The following is a 12,817-nucleotide window of genomic DNA, read 5'->3' as shown; positions in this document are numbered from 1 at the left end:
AGTGGTTTGAGCTAACAGGAAGGCTACAGTAACTCAATTAAACACTTTTCACAACCATGGTGAGCAGAAAAACATCTCCAAACATACAACAAATTAAACCATGAGGCAGAAGGACTAGCGTAGCAGGAGACTACATGGGTTTTCGCTGGCGTCAGGGATTTGAGATTCCAGTAGGCACTGTTGAGAATTGGAAAGCATGTTATCTCGTTTGATGATTTTGGCTGCAGATGATAGGGACAGAATTTGGCATCAACAGCATGAATTCATGGACCCAGCCTGCCTAGTGTGAACAGTTCAGGCTGCTGGTGGTGGTGTAATGGTGTGGGAAATGTTTTCTTGGCACACTTTGGGTGCATTAATACAAATCAAGCATTGTTTGAATGCCAAAGTCCATCAGAATATTGTTGCTCATATGCTTTATCGCTTTATGGCCACAATTTGCCCATTTCCTAGTGGCTAATACCAGCATGATAATGTGCCATGTCACAAAGCAGAAGGCTTCTCCAACTGGCTTCATGATCATGACAATATGTTCAGGGTACTTCAGTGGCCTCGGCAGACACCAGATCTGAATCCGGTTGATCAGTGTGGTAGAATGGGAGATCTGCTGCAGAAATCTGCAGCTGAAAACCTGAAGAAAAAAAGAATTATTTCATGCAGTCATGTCAACATGGACCAGAATCCTAAAGCAATCTGGTAGAATCAATGCCATGGAGAATGTTTTTTTTAAAAAGTGTGAATGTTAGCTCTTTTTAATTTACATTTCTGGCATTTGGCAGACACCCTTATCCAGAACAACTTATAATTTATCTCATTTTATTCAACTGAGGGTTAAGGGGCTTGCTCAGGGGCCCAGCAGTGGCAGTTTGGTGGACTCACAACCATCATATCAGTAGTCCACTAAGCCACATCCTTATGTTATCCTCATAACCACTGCGCAAAGCTCACCAAGCACACTTTTTAGTTTATCTTTGCCCAAGTCTTCCTCAAAGCCCCTACAGTGGCTGGTTGCCACTCACAAGCTTCCAGTCGTTAGTACAGACTTATAACCACTAAGCTACACACACATAGCACTTGCTGCTGGTGGCTGAGAAAACTGGTGACTGGTGTGACAATAAATTACTTCTCATAAGAAAATCATTTGGAAAGTTGTTCCCTTTCCATTAAAGTACAACTGGTGCACAATAACAAACCGGTATGGCTGTAATAAAGGTAACAGATTTGGTGATTGCTGTGCTGTTCACGACAAGAAATCAAGAAAACTCTCTCAGTTTATTTCAGCATTCATAAAACATTAGCAAGTAAATGGGATCTGATGATAAACTGAGAATATAATGGGGTGCTAAATATGCTGTGCTCTAATTTCTCTCATTTCAGTCGCACTGGTTTGCAATCAAGCTCTCTCTCTCTCTCTCTCTCTCTCTCTCTCTCTCTCTCTCTCTCTCTCTCTCTCTTTGAGACTTTCTCCTGTTCACTATTTCTCTCACTCTCTCTGTCTTTGTGCAGTGCTTGCAGAATGATGAAAGAACATACTGGTAATTAAAAGCATAAGATTCAAGACTGCTGTATTATATATTTGCTATAGAAATGCAATATCTTTTGTTTGTTCTTAGCATCTGCATGTGGGTTTTCTCCAGGTTTTCTGGTTTCTTCCTACTGTCCAATAACGTACCAGTAGGTTGATTGGCTACTCTAAAATTGCCATAGGTGTGTGTGTGTGTGTGTATTTGGCATGGCCTCAGTGTGTCAGTTTTAGTGAGGGAGGTGTGGCTTCAGTGTGTGTCAGTTTTAGTAAAGGAGGCGTGGCTTTAGTGTGTGTCAGTTTTAGTAAAGGAGGTATGGCCTTAGTGTGTGTCAGTTTTAGTAAAGGAGGTATGGCCTTAGTGTGTGCCAGTTTTAGTGAAGGAGGCGTGGCCTCAGAGTGTGTGAGGCGTGCCCTGAGTGTGTGTCAATTTAAGTGAAGGAGGCATGGAGAAGTGTGTGTGTGTGTGTGTGTGTGTGTGATGCTTATTCTCTCTGTACTGATTCTGGATGCACTAAAACATCAAAATAAAGTGGTTGCTGAAAATGAAGGATTAATTATTTTAACACGTGTAAAAAGTCACGTTTTATAGGATGATATGACATTCTTCTCAGGAGCTTGAATTTCTACTGACACACGTGGTAAACAGACAAATAAACATATTAAACATGGTCAAGTGTGTTGTGCAAACACAAGTGAGGTTGTTTTTTAAAATAACACTTAACACTCAATGACTATAATGTGCTTGTAGTGTTGATTTAGTTTAGTAATATTTTGACATACAAACACAAAATATGACATATTCTCTGGAATATCAACACAGACAGCTAACCGTCTTAAACTATCTATTATTAATGAAGCTTGTGATAGCTGCATGTACAGTTGAGGTCAGAAGTTCACATACACACTGCAGAATCTGCAATATGTTAATAACCTAAAAAAGAGGAGTCTTTTTTTTTTAAACGTAGTACTGCCCTAAATAAGCTATTTCACATAAGAGATGGTTACATTCCATCTACAAGAGAAAATAATAACTGAATTTACACAAATGAACCTAAATAAAAGTTTACACAAACTTGATTCTTAATACTGCATGTTGTTACCTGGATGATAAACGACGGATGTTTTTCTGTTCTGGGATAGTTGTTCATGAGTCCCTAGTTTGTCCTAAGCAGTTAAACTGCCCACTCTTCTTCATAAAAATTCCTCCAGGTCCTGCACATTATTTGCTTTTCCAGCATCTTCTGCATATTTGTCCCCTTTCCAACTGCGGCTGTATGATGTTGAGCCAGAGTGGTGTAAAATATTGAACAGAATGATGGGTGCAAATTGTCTTCAGGGAAACATACTTAAACACCGAACAACTTCTGTAGCGACTGAAGGGCAGAACTACATGAAGAAATAATATCTTTAAACAAATTAATAAGAATTTATAGTGAGACTGTTCAAAAGTTTGTACCCGCTGGCTCTTAACATACAGTATCATTCTGCCTCAAGTTAAAGCTTATTCAATTAATGTGTATAAGGAATGCTTAAGATAAGATAGCACTTTATTACTCCCCAAGGAAATTCTTTTGCCACAGACTGCTTCAGATTGTTGTTCTTTCGGCTGCTCCCTTTTTCGGGGTTGCGACAGCAGATCATTTGATCCACATGTTTCAATTTGGCACAGGTTTTATGCCGGATGCCCTTCCTGACATAACCCTCCCATTTAATCCGGGCTTGGGACCAGCACTTAGGGTTAACTCTTCAGTGGCTGGGTTAGCGCCCTGCCCTGGAATCGTACCTAGGCCTCAGCAATGAGAGCACGGGATCCTGCCGCTGGACCACCAGGAGGCTGAGACTGCTTCAGAGTAATAAATATAAATGAAATAATCTATATGTACAAATGTTTTCAAGTACAAATGCATGCAAAAATATTAATAAAATAAAAAATAATATATTCTATATATACAAAATGTATTCTAAAGTACAAAAAAATGTGCTAGAGATCTGAGAACATATTGCACATTACGTGATATTGCACATGGTATAATATTAATGTACATTGTAATTATTGTGAAATTCTGATACAGTCAGTGTTCATTGTGTCAGCTCTGCTCCCTACCGAACGAGGAGGAGTTGTAGAGTTTGATGGCCACTGGTAGGAAAGACCTCCTGTGGCGTTCTGTAGTTGTCTTCGGTTGTCTAAGCATCAATACAAGCATCTAATTCTTATGCTACATTTGCACACTATTACCCAGACCTAATGCACAAAAAGATGCAAACAGTGTGTGCAGTTTTAAAATAGCATAGCGGGTAAGTACTCTGTACTTTAAAGATCACTGACATAATATAGATGGTAATGCGCATACAATACAGGTATAGTACAAGAAGTGAAATGAGAAGTGATCGTGATAAAATAAAGGTTTGTATCCTGTGTAACAGAGTTGTCCTCAGTGTGAATCTTCAAAATTATACAGCTACAGTTGGAAAGGGGGTGAAATATGCAGAAGATGCTGAAATAGCAAATAGTATGCAGGACCTGGAGGATTATTATGAACAACAATGGGCAGTTTACAGGTAAATTCAGTTACTATTGTATGTAAAGATCTGTTCTGTGAAATAGCAAACAAAATGCATTTCTTATGATCCCTTATATATTTTTTAATAAAGATTTTTGCAGATTCTGCAAGGGGTATATAATCTCATGACCTCAGCTGAAGTCTAGGTAGCCTCTGTCTGAGAGTTTATGGAGTTTCACTGGGGTGAAGGTAAGGCTGTCTAACCTTTACAGTTATTCATAGTGTTTGTACAGATTGTTATCTTACCATCAATTAATCCTGACCCAAAACTTTTGGCCATATATTGTTTTTTTTTTTTCATATTTAATGCATAAGTTTTTGTAATTGATATATTAGTTGGAAATTATGTTAGATGTCTGATTGACAGCACCTAATAACGGTTATAGTATAAAATACCTTAAATTATAAAATACCTTTTATCTAATTGTTCAAAATCATTTCTAACAAAATGTCTAGCATAAAAACCTAAAGGCCTAGGGTCTTTATGTGGTATGTACATGGTGCATATGTGAACTCAAAGAGTTCAGTTTCACTAATTTAGAGTTTATTTGGCAGCCTTTTCCCCAGAGACATTTATTACATATAATTGCACATCCTTCCAAAGTACCGTCTGCTGGAGTCTTTTTCTTGCCAATACAATGCAGTACAAATCAGTTAAGTATTGCAGTGTTACAGAAACGAAAATAGAAATTCTCCTTTAAGTAAAAAGACTCATTTCTCTGCTTTCATGCACGCAAATGTTCACGCTGTCAGATTATTATGAAGGTGTTAACAACATGGCTATATGATTAAATAACACGTAGCTGCAGAGTGACTGTAGTTCTGTGGTTCTATGTAGGATCTAAAATAGCTGATCACTAGTCACTTGAGGTTCATTAAAAAAAGAGTGCTGGTTCATTTTTTCAAACTTTTTAGAATCATTCTTTTATTATTATTATTATTATTATTATTATTATTGTTATTATTATTATTATTATTATTAATAATAATAATAATAATAATAATAAATGTCATTAGTAATAGTAGTAGTAGTAGTACTAATATTTAAAAATTTAGAAAAGATAGAAAATATAGAAAAAAATACAGAAACACTTAGTATTGTAGTGGTGGCTCAAGTGGTTAAGGCTCTGGGCTGTTGATCAGGGTTCAAGCCCCAGTACCACCAAGCTGCCATAGTTGGGCCCTTGAGCAAGGCCCTTAACCCTTTTTGCTCCAGTGGTGCTATATCATGGCTGACTCTGGTCTCTGACCTCAACCCTCAACTTCTAAAATTGGGATATGTGAAGAAAGAATTTCACTGTGCTGTATTATTTATAATATATATATATATATAAAGGCGCATATTTATCTAAGTTAAGTAGCTTTTATTTGTCACATATACATTACTGCACAGGGAAAAACTTTCTTCGCATATCCCATCCTTGGAGGATTGGGGTCAGAGCGCAGGGTCAGCCATGATGCAGCTTCCCTAGAGCAGGGGGGTCCAGATCTTCCGATCAACAACCTAGAGCCTTAACCACTTGAGCTACCACCACTCTAGTAAATACAAAGAGAATATGCAGCAAATTTAAACACTATAAATTTATTTAAACAAAAACAAAGACGTGTTTTGAAAAAAGTGCATATAGTACTGATTACAGCAAAACTTATTTCTCATATCACACCCAAATACAGGGTGTGTCAAAATAGGACATTTTCTTTATATATTTTTCTAAACATCAGTTCATATACATCATTACATTTTCATTACAAGCATAAATGTTATATTTTTACTGCAGACACACTGTCTTTGGTTTTTTAGAGCAGCGGGAGGTATTTAGCCATTTGCAGGCTGTCCGTCACAGTAACAGGGGAGTAAACAGGAAGTAATGACAGGTGGAAACACACATTTCTCATATTTGACTGTTTCTCTCATTTCAGTTTGAATTATTATTAAAAATATAACAAACTATTTGATCTTTTCTAAAAATTTGTAATATTATTTACAGCATTCGGCAGATGCCCTTATTCTGAGCAGTTGAGGGTTAAGGGCCTTGCTCAGGGGCCCAGCAGCAGCAGCTTGGTGGACCTGGGATTTGGGCTTTGGATCATTAGTCCAACACCTTAACCACTGAGCAACCGCTTCCCATAATGAAACGTCATTTCTAAACATCTTGCAGCGTTATCTACATATAGACATGATCTTATTGATCTTAATATCATCTTATACATTCTATAAATTATAGAACAGTTTTAATATAAAATGATTGTTACTTCCCAAGGTTTACATAGAACCATATTTTTGGAAAATGTCTACTGGCCAGAGCTCTATGGTTCTATATAGAACCCCAAGGAATCTCTCTGTCTCTCTTTTTTTTTTAAGAAGTTAGAAATCACGCACATGAAGGCACATCCTTGTGAATTATTTCTGTCCAGATGCTTGATAACATGTTTTATTCATACAAGTGCATTTGAAATGTAAAGTACTTTGGGGTCTATAGTCCATGGCAGGGAAAAGCATCCAGTGTATAAAAGAGATGAAAATTGGTGGATTGGTGAAACGTCCCCACCAGATGGTGCTTCATCCGTTGCCTTTTTGGCTTTAATCTTCTTGGCTGAATCCAAGAATCATAAAATAAATACAACAAACGCTGTTTTATGCTTAGTCAGAAGTGCTTCAGAGGAGCTCTTTGAACTTCTGAAAGCCCGGAACTCTGCAGGGTGTCCACTGGTCCTTACAAAGACGTCATCTGTCCGAACATGACCCAAGTTAAAAGCTTTAACACTGTAAGTATTAAATTGTCTTGATTTTGAATTTACACAGTCTCGTATTTTTGGATACAAATTTTTAATACATTCTTAATCTGACATTATTTGATATTTTTAAATGCATGAAAACACACACACACTCACACAAATACAGGGTGTGTCAAAATGGGACATTTTCTTTATATATGAGGTTTTCTAAACATCAGTTCATATACATCATTGCATTTTCATTACAAGCATAAATGTTATATTTTTACTGCAGACACACTGTCTTTGGTTTTTTAGAGCAGCGGGAGGTATTTAGCCATTTGCAGGCTGTCCGTCACAGTAACAGGGGAGTAAACAGGAAGTAATGACAGGTGGAAACACACATTTTGTTGCTGTCTGTTCAAAGCGAAACACTTCAACAGAGACGAGGATGTCACAGACGTGTTCTTCTTGGCACGGAGGCAGGAGTAAAGCTTCCTCTGAAGATGAGTTGCTCTGTGTGTGTGTGTGTGTGTGTGTGTGTGTGTGTGTGGGAGAGAGAGAGAAAGAAAGAGAGAGAGAGAGAGAGAGAGAGAGAGCCTATGAGTTTTTAATGGATTCTTTTGCTGCTTTTAATGATCTAGCTTCTATTTTAAAATGTAGATAGAACCCAGGGAGAGAGTGTTAGAGTCTTTTAGGTGGTAAAATAATACAAATGCACAAAATGAGCACATTTTAATAAACCTGGTAAAGTACAAAAGACAGCAATGTTGGGCCAGCTATGTATTTATTTATTTATTTATTTAATTATTTATCATAATCATTATCATAATCATTATTATTATTATTATTATTATTATTATTATTATTATTATTATTATTATTTATAGCTCAGCAATGTTGAATTCTCCAGTCTGATTGGTCAGAAGGTGCTGATTAATTGTCTGTAACAGCAGCTCTGACAGTAGTACTGACTGTAATTCAGCTGTAAGGATCATATTTATGCACTCTTTCTAATACACTATGGTTCTATAGTAAGAACTTTCTTACGAATTTGTATAGTGGATTAATGAAGGAATTTATTTTCCAATAAATGTAACTATAAATGGATAAAAAGTCCAAAATGCCCTTCTTTATTTACCAGAAATTAGTTACAAAATTCTGCAAATTGCTTTTTTAATTCTCAAATCTGATTTGGTTAGATATTGATTATATCTAGAAATAGCACTGCTTTTTTTAATGATAGCATATTAAAATATATATAATAAATCAGGTAATATATAATAATTTATAATTAAGAACTTATTTGTTCCTGAACTTAAATGCTCCACAGAAAGAGATTAAAAACATCTACAATCTTTACAAAGAATTAAACACTTATGGACATGCTATCATAGGAAAATAATCACACTTTGGAATTACGACACCATTATATCACACCGTCTTCAGTTATATTCTTATAACATCAGCCCCTGTCAAGTTTTATTCATTATTTGGGTAAGCTAATGTATAAAAGCTTGCATGTAGATAGTATGTTTAGGCTCATGTGCCAGTGTCACCAATCACACGGTAGGCTTTTTAGCCAGAATGCAGCTTAGCAGTACATCTGGCCCATAATGCAGTGTTTTCTAAAAGCAATGACAAATTTAATCAAGATGCTATTCACACAATCCAGAAAACATACCAACCACTGAAACAGTCCAGGTATTCCGGGGTTTTTCATATTTTTTCTCAGTAATTGTGTACATTTAGCTAAACTGCTCCTTTAAGTAGTGAAGCCTTAAAGTACAGACCCAATTTCCGGAGGCTTTGAGATTGTTCTATAAAAATCGTTCAAAATTCAAGATTTTATTTGTCACATACACAGAACATATACACACTATATTACTTACAGTGAAAAGAAAACATGGCCTGCTTCACCTTAGCTAAAGATAGCACAAAAATGAAAGACTAATAAATAAAAATAATAATAATAAAATAATATTAAAAATTCCATTTGTTTTGAGTGCTTGTAGGTACACTATATTGCCAAAGGTTTTGGGACACCCTTCCAAATAATTGAATTCAGGTGTTGTTTTCAGGGGTTGGGCTCGGCTCCTTAGTTCCAGTGAAAGAAACACAATACTTTAGCATACCAAGACATTTTAGACAATTTCATGCTCCCAACTTTGTGGGAACAGTTTGGGGATGACCCCTTCCTGTTCTAACATGACTGCACACCAGTGCACAAAGCAAGGTCCATAAAGACATGGATGAGCGAGTTTGGTGTGGAGGAACTCAACTGGCCTGAGTCCTGACCTCAACCTGATAGAACACCTTTGGGATGAATTAGAGTGGAGATTGCGAGCCAGACCTTCTCGTCCAACATCAGTGCCTGACCTCACAAATGCACTTCTAGAAGAATGGTCAAAAAAACTCTAACCCATAAACACACTCCTAAACCTTGTGGAAAGCCTTCCCAGAAGAGTTGAAGCTGTTATAGCTGCAAAGGGCGGGCCAACTCCATATTACATTCATGTGCATGTAAAAGCAGACATCCCAGTTTTGGAATGGCTCACAGTCTCCGCTCTAATTCATCCCAAAGATGTTCTATCAGGTTGAGTTCAGGACTCTGTGAAGTTCCTCCACACCAGTCCATGTCTTTATGGACCTTGCTTTGTACACTGGTGTGCAGTCATGTTAGAACAGGAAGGGGTCATCCCCAAACTGTTCCCACAAAGTTGGGAGCATGAAATTGTCCAAAATGTCTTGGTATGTTGAAGCATTAGGAGTTCTTTTCACCGAGCCCAACCCCTGAAAAACAACACCTGAATTCAATAATTTGGAGGGGTGTCCCAAAACGTTTGGCAATATAGTGTACCTATACATCTGAAAACGACATACAAGGCAGCAGCAGTCTTATTTTGCTGAATGGAAAGCACGGTTTAACTCTTAGCTTTACTGATTGCAGTGAAATACTTTGCTAAATGGCCGTACAATGCAATCTTGCTGTATGTGTGTGCAGTACAATTAGTCTGGCAATGTAGCCATGAATTATGAATAATTCAGTATGGAAACCAGATGATAATTGAAAATCACTTGACCACAAAGGCAAACGTTAATTTAGTGGAAATACAAGTGTGTGTGTGTGTGTGTGTGTGTGGTTTATGGAGTATTGTTGCTCTATTTACAACTTCAATTAAGTGGCTGCTTGGAAACTCCCTCCATCTTCCACCCTTCAGTTGCTTTAAGATCTCTGACACTCCTCAGAGGCACCTCATTATTTGTGTGTGTTTGTGTGTGTGTGTGTGTGTGTGTGTGTGTGTGTGTGTGTGTGTGTGTGGCAGTTTTACTTTCCCAACCCCTTTATTAGGGCAGAGAAGATTATGATTGAATTTGTGCCAATCAATTAAGCAGAGATAAAGCTGATCTGGCATGCCCTGATTATTAGTTTCTTTGTCATTTACAATTAAACCAGAGTATGAAAGCTAGCCACACTGTTAGCTATAATAGTTGCCAAAAATGTTAAGTAATATTCTACATGCCTCACTTTTTGTACATTTCTGTAATAAAATAGTATTTAACAGATTCAGGAAATGTAACATGTCCAATTAAAAACATAGCAAGCTAATTAGTATAGAATTCCATTTGCTAGCTGTGTTAGCTTTGTTATGCTAACACACAAGTGCAACAAATAACAGCATGCCATGAAATGTTTTATAACACAGGATTTGCTCAGTGATTACAATTTTAAAATATATAAAGACATCATACTTTTTTTTTATTGTTCGTAGTTACCTGTAATGTTGCGGAACATCTTTTATTTCCCTGCTATCATTTTATTTATTGCAGCTGTAAACAGTTGTCCTTTCACCAGCCTCATTTAAAAAAAATAATAAAAAATGCAGCTTGTTGTGTTACTAGAAAGGCTTTCCCGTGTTATTTGGAAAATAACAGCTTTGGTTCTGACATTAGAGACATCCATAAAGGTTAAATAAACATTGCCTCCACCAAATTAATTATTACTGATGGTTTTCTAATCGGTGTATTTGGAGCATCTGTTATACAAATCCCTGTATAGATTATAAATAATGTTTGCTATTCAGAAGGAATCAGAATTTAGAATCATTCAGAAAATCAGAGCTGCTTTTGTCTATAAATATTCAATACTTTCTGTCCAATCAGATTTGAGAAGTGCTGGTATAAGGAAATACACTGTATAAACACTTAATGGCTTGAACTTAATATGAACTTGAACTTAATTACATAAATATAATACATTGGATACATTTATCGAGGGACATCTGTAATCATTTTTGTTTAATGTCACTTCTATGATGAATCTCTCACAGCTATAAAAATTTCCATTAGAGGAGCGAGTTTCTATTGGGTTGTATTTTCTATGAACCCGGGTCAGCTACGTCACAGAAATTAAGATATTTGCATCATTAGATAGTTAAGGAAAAGGGAGTGATAAAGCTAGCTATCACTTATCGAAGCTGATATTGTGTATATGTGAATATAAAGTAATGCTTTATATCTGAAGCAGCCTACAGGATTTTCTTGATGAGTTTATTCTCTTCTGCTGAAAATGCTTGGGGTTGTGGCATTTAGACCAAGTTGTTGACTGAGTGCTTGACCTAAAACCTTCCCTCCTTGTTTCACCTAATATCTGGGCAGGGTCAGTGACATGCAAGCTACAAAACATGTTTTGTTTTTGTTTTTTTCAAAGCCGTTTGACATAAAATAATGGACATGTTTATCCGGACGTTGCTAAAATGACCAGACAACCGCTGTGTTTGATGAAAAACAGTAAGGAGGACAGAAATGAAATCAGAGGATAACACCTGTAAAATAGGAAATTACCCCAGGACCCCATGTGAATTCATCCCATTTGGATAGGGAGGTGATCTTTTTTGTCTTACAAACATTACCATAACAGAATCATGGAGATAAAAGGCATCATGGGGAGAAAAATGCTATATAAGGAATTGCATAAAAATATAGCCAAGGCTGTAATTTGTAAACCCAGTTAGCTTTGACCCATGTGGAAATATTCTTAAATATGGTCAAATATCTCTGCCCAATTTCCCCTGACAAGTCTGTTTACTATATAAAATATTATTTGAATAGTGACATAAGCTGTTCAGAAATGTTCTGGCGTGTTTGTAAGTGATTTCTGGAGTCCTGATGAAGTGTTACCACTGAAGTCATGTGGATTTGAAAAAGACCTCACGTTGTTTTGATATATTGCTGTGCTCGTGTGAAAATTTTGCGCACGTTCAGCTGTGTGTGTGTGTGTGCTTGTCTGTGTGGGGAGACACTGATGGGCACTGCAATGCAAGATAAGTGTAGATTAAGTGTTCTGTAAAACATCAGTGAAGTGCTTTAAGAGGCAAAAGAGCAGTTTGAAGCAAATCAGATGATCTGTGTTGTTTGAAATGTACTAGCTTACAGCCAGGCCCTAAATTCTTGAAAAAGCACATTTAGACAAATAACTTAGCCTTTTTTTACAAGCATTGCACCAAATTAAAGCGACTCTTTGTGCACTTTGTGTAGAGGCTCGATAAAAACAAGGCACTGAGGCACAAATCCTCGGTCTTTGTTAAGAACCGAAGAACCGAAAGAATAAGTCTTTTCATGACGAGTTCTTCAGACCCTCGCGTTAAACCCAATCTCCGAATGCAGTCGAATCAAAGTGATGAAAGCACATGTCAACTGTCAGAGTTTTATCAGTGACCTTGAACTGATGTATAGCAGCGATTGGCGCTAGCCTTGACAGTGAAGGAGACGTTGACAGCTTGTTTTGTGTGCCGCTGGTGTAGAAGTGTGAACGGAAACGAACAGCCTAATTCATGACTGACGCTTTTGGTAATTATCAAAAACAAAAGCAGCACGGAGGCGTAGGCGGCTGGCGAAGCGAGAATCAGTGAAAGCGTCATTCAGACTGAAACGGCACTAAACTCAGCTGCTGTTTACGCCACACTCGCATTCGCTGTTCTCTATGTGATTTAAGAGCCTTGTGCTATATTTGTGT

At 37.1% G+C, this 12,817-nt stretch overlaps 1 protein-coding gene across 3 annotated transcripts in view; it reads left to right on the top strand.

The window, feature by feature from the left end:
* Nucleotides 1-12,817, top strand: part of tmem121ab (transmembrane protein 121Ab) — a 77,944-nt gene that overhangs the window by 28,283 nt on the left and 36,844 nt on the right. Inside the window, exons 1-3 of one of the 3 annotated variants that reach the window (XM_058379475.1) lie at nt 3,909-4,084; nt 4,178-4,275; nt 6,732-6,852. The exons of the other annotated variants lie outside the window; for them this stretch is intronic. The gene's annotated coding sequence lies outside the window, so the exon portion shown is untranslated. Of the gene's footprint in view, nt 1-3,908; nt 4,085-4,177; nt 4,276-6,731; nt 6,853-12,817 lie in introns of those variants that run through there. 3 annotated transcript variants of the gene reach the window in all.

This window comes from Hemibagrus wyckioides, linkage group LG25, assembly GCF_019097595.1.
Source record: "Hemibagrus wyckioides isolate EC202008001 linkage group LG25, SWU_Hwy_1.0, whole genome shotgun sequence".
NCBI lineage: Eukaryota > Metazoa > Chordata > Actinopteri > Siluriformes > Bagridae > Hemibagrus > Hemibagrus wyckioides.
The sequence above is the reverse complement of the archived record's forward strand: the minus strand, read 5'-3'. Positions and strand labels throughout refer to the sequence as shown.